At 44.3% G+C, this 9,359-nt stretch overlaps 1 non-coding gene across 1 annotated transcript; it reads right to left on the bottom strand.

Annotated features, from left to right (window-relative positions):
• Positions 1-7,068: 7,068 nt before the first annotated feature.
• TRNAF-GAA (transfer RNA phenylalanine (anticodon GAA)) lies at positions 7,069-7,141 on the bottom strand. Its single transcript has one exon. It is a non-coding gene; the product is annotated as a tRNA-Phe (tRNA).
• Between the last annotated feature and the right edge of the window lie 2,218 nt (positions 7,142-9,359).

Below are 9,359 nucleotides of genomic sequence, written 5' to 3'. Positions count from 1 at the left end.
TCAGGTCTGTGACGAACCAACCTGTCCTTATTTAAAGCTTCCTGCATCCAGCAAGCATTTAACCTGCATGTGTGAACTGCCCCAGAGGGGGGTTCTGTCTGTATGCTGGAGAATGTGGTGCCCCCCAATGCATGTGGGGACATAGGGAAGAAAGAGGAGGGGTTCCATTGGAAAGGAAGATGCTTACAGGTAAATAGGAAGGAAGAGAGCTGGGATAATGTCTATGCCAATATCACTTGGGCTTGATGGAAAGGGCAACATATAAAACGAGCATGGAGCCAGAGCAGAGCTGCGATACCGAATGTTCCCTTTTTATGTTCTTTGTTTTTTTTCCTCTGCTCTCCAGTGAACGAGCACTCCTTTCTACTAAGGCTGAGGAAGCAGCTCTAAAATGTTTCTTCCCCTGTTTGGTCAGCGAGATTGAAAACAGGGAATATTCTGGGAAAATGTTGAACGTGGCCATCTCTTTCTTCCTAGGCCCAATGTCTGGATGCCAGGAACGTTCCAAGCATTTTAGAAGTACAGATAGTCCTCGCTTAGCAACCATTCATTTAGTGATGGTTTGGACTTACGACAGTGCTGGGAAAACTGACTTATGACCGGTCCTCACACTTACGACTGCTGCAGTGTCCCTGCGGTTATGTGATCATGATTTGGGAGCTTGGCAACTGGTTTGCATTTATGACTGTCTCAGCGTGCCGTGATCACCATTTTCGACCTTCCTGGCCAGCTTCTGGAAAGCAAAATCAATGGGGAACCACATGATTCAGTTAACAACCATGTGGTTTGCTTAACGACTGCAGTGATTCACTTAACGGCCACAGCAAAAAGGTGGTAAAATTGGGTCATCCACTTAATGACTGCTTCACTTAGCGACCAAAATTCCAGTCCCAATTGTCATTAAGCGAGGACTACCTGTAGAAAGAGCGTAGAGGCTTTCTGAGTCAGGTTCTTCAGTCTCTCCCGTCATCCGCGTTAATACTGATTTTAAAGTTTAGGGCAGTGTTTTTCACTGGCAACTTTAAGATGTGTGGATTTCAACTCCCAGAATCCCCCAGCCAGCGGTTTGCAAAAGACTGATTTAGGGCTTCTCCCAGTTTTACCCTGCTGCCTTAGATGGAGTTGGGTTCATTTAGAAATTGGGAATGTAGATTCTAACGGTTCAGTGCAGGACGTAGTTGGGTAAAATGAATAGTGGCCTAGTCCGTAAACAGTAACCTATTCTAGTAGCTCAGGACAACTTAATGGTTAAAGGAAAGCAAGAAGGGGGAATCTTAATTCGTCTTACAATAACCCTGGTAGCAAGCTAGGATTGGAGGCACATTCAAGGGTTTATGGGGTTACACCCTTCTGGTCAAAGAGAGGGTTGGGAAGGGAAAGGGTGTGACATGCGGCAGTGTTGAGATTGACCGGTAGAAGGCAGCACGTAGCCAACCTTGGTTGGTCTTAGAAAAACTAAGGTCTGAATAGTCTTGGACGGGAGACTTCCAGGAGATCCCAGGCTGTAAGACTGGGAGAGTAACCCAAAAACATCAGACCACTTCTGTACTCATCTCAGAAAACTACGTGGGCCTGTCCATGAAGTCATCAGGAGCTGAGCTGAACATGAAGGAGAGTGGACATTGTTAGGTAGATAACTTGATAACATTTCCAGTAAAAACCGGGTGGGGAGCGAGGTATCCTCCTTTGCCGTTTTTATTGTTTTGACCCAAAATTATGTGCAACCAGCACTGGCCAGTGAGCCCAAGTTCAGCCCTAACTGCATTTGAGAAACCCTTCTTCAGCATGATTTGAACCTCAACCAAACGGGGTATATTTTAGTCTAAGCTGGCACTTTTGTGCTCAAAACATTCCTAAGCAAGAACCTTCTACGTACTCCTCTGTTTTTGTTCGGTACTCACGAAATACCAAGTTGGGCGGCTATAATAAATTAAAATTAATAATAATAAATACGGTAGGCATGCTGCGCCCTTGTAATCATAGGATACTCTTTCGCCAATGGTCACACGTTCCTCTTAAGAGGAAAATGGAGATCGCACATAGCTTTGACTTCCGTCCCATCTGATTCGGGGTCCTGGTTCCTGAGTCAGGAGAGATTCAAACTCAGGTCTTGCCAGTCCAGGAGAAGCTCAGTGCCTGGAAAGTTCCACAAGATGCTTGCCAACCTGGTGCCCTCAAGATGGTTGGGCAGGAGCTCCCACCATCCCTGGTCAGGCTGGCCTCCTCCAATGACGGGCATTATAATCTGATGCTGCTGAAGAGGTCCATGAAGAATGCTAGTGTCAAGCCCAACTACATCCCAGAACTGAAACTGTTTAGCGTGGTGTTTCTCAACCTTGGCAACTTGAAGATGTGTGGACTTCAACTCCCAGAATTCCCCAGCCAGCCATGGCTGGCTGGGGAATTCTGGGAGTTGAAGTCCACACATCTTCAAGTTGCCAAGGTTGAGAAACACTGGTTTAGTGTGTGTCTAGCTAGAAGCAAATGGCCTTTCTTCCATGAAAAAAGAACATCCAACAAAGACCCGCCACTTGTCCTGATTAAGCGGCTGAGTCTGGGCCTCTGCCCTCCCTTCAAGTCCGAATTAGCCAGTGCTTCCTTTTGAGATGATTGTGACTTCACCGCCTTTTCTCCAGCCTCCTGTGGCTTTCTCCTCCTCAGTCTAACTTCGCCGTTCGCGCCCGTCTGTAGCTGCTCAACCTGTATGCATGTCTGCTTTATTCACACACAGGGGCGAGCACTGCTTTCATCCCGTGAATGTTTGTGATGCTGTAGTTGTAAATGCATTAAAATATCTTTAATTTATCCATATGTGTTTCTTGTTGATTTTCTCTTTAAAAAAATTTTTTTTTTAGTGTGTGGATTCTGTTTATTTCATTACATCAGGGGTGGTTGAGATGAACCCTGACATGCCAGGAGAGGCCCTTGGCATCTGTCCAGTGCCTGCTGTAGTGTTGGCTCTGCCCTGTTGACTAACAAAACTGGATTTATTTATGACAGACGTAATGGGGAGATGGTGATTTCTTGGCAAACTCGGCTCCATGGGGTGGCCTGGGGCTTCACCTTTCGGAAAGCTTGCTTTGGTGACAGTGGAAATTTCATCAGGTAGTCCTCGACTTACGACCTCAATAGGGACCGGGAAATTCGTTGTTAAGCAGTGTGGCTGTTAAGTGAGGCATCACATGACTTCTCTTGATTTTATGACCTTTTTTGCTGCGGTTAAGCGAATCACCGCAGTTGTTAAGGGAGACTTCGTGTGACCGCAACTTGCCATCTCCCCTGCCGGCTTCCTGACTGACTTTGCTTGTTGGAAACCAGCTGGGAAGGTCACATGACCATGAAGATGCTGTGACCATGGTAAGTGCAAGGACCAGTCGTAAGTCACTTTTTTCAACATCATAATTTGAATGGTCACTAAATGAATGGTCGTAAGTTGAGGACTTCCTTAAGCCTAATAGAAAGCTGGGGGAAGAATTCAGGAAGCAGCTGACTTAATCGCCTTGGGGTGGATTGAAGCCCTATTTTAAAAAAAAAAAAAAAAAGACATGGAAGGAGTTGTCTTTTGGGCTGCAAAAAGAGGGCTCTTCCATTATTACTATATTAGATCTATATCCTGCCTTTATTTTACATAAGGTGGCATAACTAATGCTCCTGCCTCCTGTTTTCCCCACCACAACAATCCTGTGAGGCAGGTTGGGCTGAGAGAGGGACTGACCCAAGGTCACCCAGCTGGCTTCTCCGTCTCCTGGTTTGTAGTCTACCACCTTCACTCCTGTACCAAACAATAGTTACGTACATAAAATTTAAAAGTAAAAGTACTCTGGTCTAAATGTTTAGTTTTGGTTTTGGACACGTTTGAAAATCAGTCTCTGCACCATTGTTATGCCTTAGAGTCAGTGTTGACTCTAGCAACATTTTCTTGGCAACGTATTTCAGAAGTGGTTGCCCAGGCCTCTTCCTTCCTGGGGCTGAGTGAGGAGGACAGGCCCAAGGTCACCCAGTGGCTTCATGCCTAAGGTAGGACTAGAACTCAGGGTCTCCTGGTTTCTAGCCTGGTGCCTTCACCATTACACCAAATTGCCCCTCACTATTATTTCTACCATTACTTTATTGGAAATGGTGGTGATCAATCTTCCTTTTGGAGAGAGAACCATGAAATGTGAAATGGCACTTTAGGATGAACCAAAAAAGGTCTTTCTAGGATGAACCAAAAAAGGTCTTTTAAAAGGGCTTTCATTCTTACACATTTTGACAGAGGCGGAAAATACGCAGCTAAGCTCTGTTGCCAAAATAGGAGCTTGCGTGATCCACCCTTCCATTAAAATAATCCCTGCGCGAAGACAACCAGCGTGTCAGGGAAAACAGGGTTCTAGGCCAACATTCTCCCAGAGCTGCTAAAATGCCTCTGAGCTTTTTCAGATTAGTTTTCTTAATGTCTCGCCCTCCCAGATTTCAAGCCTTACAACACGATGTCCACATGGAAGCATTAGAAAGCAAAGTGACAAAAACATACCAGTATATCAGGGACCTAATGATATTGCTTAGCTGGATAATGCAACGTCTGCAAGCCAACCACCAAGCTCAGAGAACACCGAACACTCCAACCCTGAGCAACAGATATTCTCTATTGTGGCCAATATAGTGGGGCTGTTCAGCGTTTTGGAAAAAAACAGATTTAGAGCAGGAGGGAAACCAGGTAGCATCCTTCTGCAGCTCCTTAAAGCAGCTGCATCTTTGGAGGATTGCATGGTGGTTTCTCCACAGCTGCAGCACGATCCTGGGGAAATTATGTGTTGGGTTCAAGGCACTGCCGACGTGGGTGACGTCTGCTCAGAAGGCTTTGTTGCTCTTGAACGTAAAGTGCTGCAGGCCCTTTCGATATATTGTAATGTGCAAGATGCAGCATTCCCCAGAGGTTTGGGGGGAGATCAAAGACCAGCTCATGAGAGTTAGAGAACTTTCAAATTTCTTCTCTCGTCAGCAGAGGAAAGGTAATGGTTACCCCTTTTTAAACACTCTGAGGGATCCAGTAGACCTGAAATAATATTTCAGTTGAATTAGATATAGTAGATTCCAAAGGCAATAAACTAGACATTCCAAGTAATAGTGTAACCAGAATATAAACTAAATTGGTGTATAACCAATAAACTTTGGTAATGACATTGTGCTATTGTCAAGAATAACCACAATATCAGCTTTGATGTGTTTATATGCGTTGTCGAATGCTACCACAAGTTTAATATCTTGGGGCTGACAATAGAAGAAGCCAATGGATCAAGAACTTAATTAAAAATTAAGGGATATCCTTATTGACTGCCATGAGTTGAGAAACAAACCCATTGGTGATAACTCTAGCCACAGAATGAAGATTCCAAATTGAAATCCGGTGAACAAAACATAATAGAAACCCACATCTTAAAAAGCACTTCATAAATTCAATCTGGACCATATTGAAGGCGTTTTCAGCATCCAGCAAAACTAGAATGGCTGATTCTGATTTATCTTCAGCTATATCCATAATACCCATCACCAGGTGAATGTCATCAGATACGTGTCTATTTTTTTATAAATCAAGACTGAGATGGCTGCATTACAGTGGTGGTATGCTATGTAGCCTCCTGACTAGCGTCGCTATTATTATTTCAGTGTCCACGTTAAGCAGATATATTGGTTGATAATTTGCACACCTTGCAGGAAGACAATGAAGGAAACAGATGAAATGATTCATTATAGACTTCCAACAACATACGTAGGTGCCAGTAGGTCAGAGTTCTGTACTTGAAAATTGAAAATCCATCTGGTCCAGGGTTTCCCCAATTTTACAGATCACAATGTCCCTGAGATCACTCTTACTGTCAATATGTAGAAAGTAATGAAGACGCCCTTGATGGAGATATGCAAGATCCATTGCCAGAGCAAAGGAGGTGAAGCTTATTTTAAGTCTGCAACAGACAGACAATATTCAGAAGTGGCTCACACAGACACCTCCCTAATTCACAGGAGTATAAGAAGTGGGGAAAGTACGGCACAAGCAGACTTGCAAGATTCTATTCTTAGAGCTAATCTCAATGAAAGTAGTTTTAGCCTTTCTGTGGAGCTGATTTCTTGGTCTGGTCTACCTAGTGGAGTTTACAAATATATAAAGTCCCCAATTTAAATTTCTGCTGTAAATGCTTGGTATGATTAATCTGTGGGGTTTCCAGACATTGCACGCAAATTGGGGATTTTACGTTCAGAATGAATTAAATCCTCTTTGAAATGTATTGAGTAGAAATATTGGGAATCCAGAGAGAAAACTGGGAAAGGATTGGCCTTTCATTTGAAACAACAGAAACGACAGATGTTTATTTCTGGAATCCAGATTAATGATGGACATCTATTTACCAAAACAAAATCTACTAATCAATAGTTTTATGATGTTTATACTCTGTTTTATTAACCAGAGGCTTTGGTAACTGAACAGCAAAATTACTAATTTCCTGAAACATATTGAAATGGAAGAGATTTCTCTGGAACATAAAAACATATTTGTAAACATATCTGTAAGCTCCACTAGGTAGATCAGACCAAGAAATCAGCTCCACAGGGAGGCTAAAACTACTTTTAGCATATAACAGAAGTGGGTCCTTAACCATCTGTTCCAACTCTATAAAATTTGAGGTGTTGAAGTTCCACAAAAAGAGTCTGTAAGGGAAAAAAAATTCAAGTACCACCTGGGATTAACTGATTTATAACAATTAATTTTCAGAGTTAGAATCACAGGGTTAGGAGCTCTACCAGCCACCTGTCTTTCCTCCACCTGCGGAGGACCCCAGCTTATCGATGATCCATGGCACCCTGCTCTTATAGGCACCAGTGCTGATGCATAAAATCCAAAACCCTCACTCAGCTTCTTTCAATCTGTGCCGATCACTCTCAGAGCTCATGCCTGCCCTGCCTGGACAAACTGACCACCGACTTGTCCTGGAAGAGCAGGAGTGCAGTCTGGCAGGGTTCTGGCAGAACCCCCTACATGTGCAACCCCCTCTTTAAGGAGCGGGTCTAAAAATGTGCACACCTCACAAGCTTTGCCAAAGCCCAGGATCGAACCAGGGACCTTTAGATCTTCAGCCTAATGCTCTCCCAGCTGAGCTACCTTGGCCTTCCTCTAAAATGTTTATAGCCCATCTTAAACCTGCATCCTGCAACTTTCTAAGTATCAGCACAAAGTTCACTAATGTTCGCTGAGCATTTGGCTTTCCTCTGCCCAGCTCAGCAGCCCAGAAACCCACCCCCAAGAGGGGTTTCTCTTTTGGTGAGGGACCTGGTCGTGAACAGCAGACCATTTGCAGGTTCATGCAAATGCAATAACCAGCGTTGGCAAAGTATTCCAGGCCAAAATACACATCATGGCAGTAATGCATCAAAAATGTGTCAAAGTAAAAAAAACAAAACCTGAACATCAACTTTTCCAAATTCATAAGGACATTTTAACAGCCTACCTGTGGAATATGCAGAGGTAAAGAGACTTGAATTAGCAAATAAAAAAATTTAAAGTTGGAATCTTTAAAAGAGTAACTGCCAGTGGTATGTTAGCTGGATACTCATGGAGGTTTTCCAATCTTCTTCAGTAACCCGATGAAGTATATGCTCAATCAAAATCAACAGCTGAGCATATTTACTTGCTTTTTCCGACTGCACCCAGCATTAATGTCTGCAGGATCAGTCATTAATTCTGCTTCCAAGATGTTGTTTTCATAAAAGTTATGCCAGCCACAGAACACACCAGCAAAAGCTCTTTTTGATATGGCAACAAGATCCGTTCAAGCATCCTCACAGGCTGTTGATGATTCTATCATGACTGTGCAGATCTGAAATCTGTGCATCAGAACACAAAACGCTGTGAGCAGCACACTTCTTTTTGGAATTGCAAGGCTGTTGTATTTTATTTTTTTTTCCTTCTCCTGGGCTTGTGCAGATGCTTCAGAAGTAGTTCCTGGCTGCCTCTGCATGTACACAGAACGGAAAAAGACACACAGAAAACAACTCCACCTTTGCAGTTTTGTAGCCTGGTGCTGATTTTGATACAGGTTGGAGAATCAGAATTATGAAGGAGGAAGGGACCAGAAGGATCGCCTAGTCTAACCTTCTACAATCTGAAGGAAAACCAATAAGCCACTCTCAAGAGGGGCTGTCCTTTGAGGAGAACCAGGAAAAAACTAGCCTATTTTTGCTTTTCCAAGAACAGAAATACAGCCCTGCCTCTCCCTACAGTCAAAGGCTGGGGAAGTAGTAATGGCTTGCATCTTGAAGAGCAGTGGGAAGAGACCTCCATTCTCTTGAGTCCTGTCCAGAGTAAAAATTCATGACATGCGCTGCTTAGTAGCAGATGCTTTTTAACCTGCCAGCCTCTGAGTTATGGGTCCAGCATCCTTGTGCTAGACCACTCTGTTGGATGGGAATTCCCCTGGACAGGTATGCCTCCTGGGACCTCATGTTACCTAGCAGGGATGAGCCATGAATCCTCCAACCAAGGGACATTGAGAGGAAGCAGTACCTGCTTCTGTGGTGCAATAAGTTAGCACATCTGGCTGTTAGCCAAAAGGCTCCTGGTTCAGGCTCTCCCAGTGCCCTGCCCTTCACTGTATGGAGAAGGCAATGGGCTGCTATCCCATTACTCTCCATGTATCTGTTCAAATTCCAACCAGTTGGGCCTTTTGCTTCACCAGGCAGCTTCGGCCACGTGATAGCTTGACTTTTGGGCATGAAAAAGCTAAAGGAAAGAACATGTTGGTGGTGATTTGAACCTGGTTGCAAGATCGGGAAGCTCATACGTCACTGGGAAGATTGCAAGAAATGTTAGGCCGCAAGAGCACAAAGTTGTACATGCAAGGGCAGAGTTTCTTTATTTTTATTTTATTTATCAGATTTTTATCACTGCCTATCTCCCCCACATGGGGGACCCTGGGTGGTTCACAATAAGAACAAGTTAAAATTTCAATAAAATCATAAATACTACCAATAATCAGTCAGTGTAAAATGCAGTAAAGTCCAAGCCACAGCGGATTTAATTCAAACCATAAGGGAAGAAAACCGGTCCCGGCAGAACTAGGGAACCAACCAGCCCCAGGAATGGCTCTTCCTCTCCCCACCCCAAGCCTGGTAGCAGAACCAGGTCTTCAGCTGTTTTCTGAAGTCCAGGAGGGAGGGGGCCTACCTCACTTCTGGGGGAAGGGTGTTCCAAAGGGCGGGAACTACTGCAGAGAAGGCCCGCCTCCTGGACCCCGCCAGGTGGAGTTCTCTTACAGACAGGGTCCACAACATGCCCTCTCTGCACAATAGGGTGGGACAGGCTGATGTAGCGGGGGTGAGACGGACCC

Source organism: Candoia aspera, chromosome 2, assembly GCF_035149785.1.
Source record: "Candoia aspera isolate rCanAsp1 chromosome 2, rCanAsp1.hap2, whole genome shotgun sequence".
In the NCBI taxonomy this organism is placed as follows: domain Eukaryota; kingdom Metazoa; phylum Chordata; class Lepidosauria; order Squamata; family Boidae; genus Candoia; species Candoia aspera.
The sequence above is the reverse complement of the archived record's forward strand: the minus strand, read 5'-3'. Positions and strand labels throughout refer to the sequence as shown.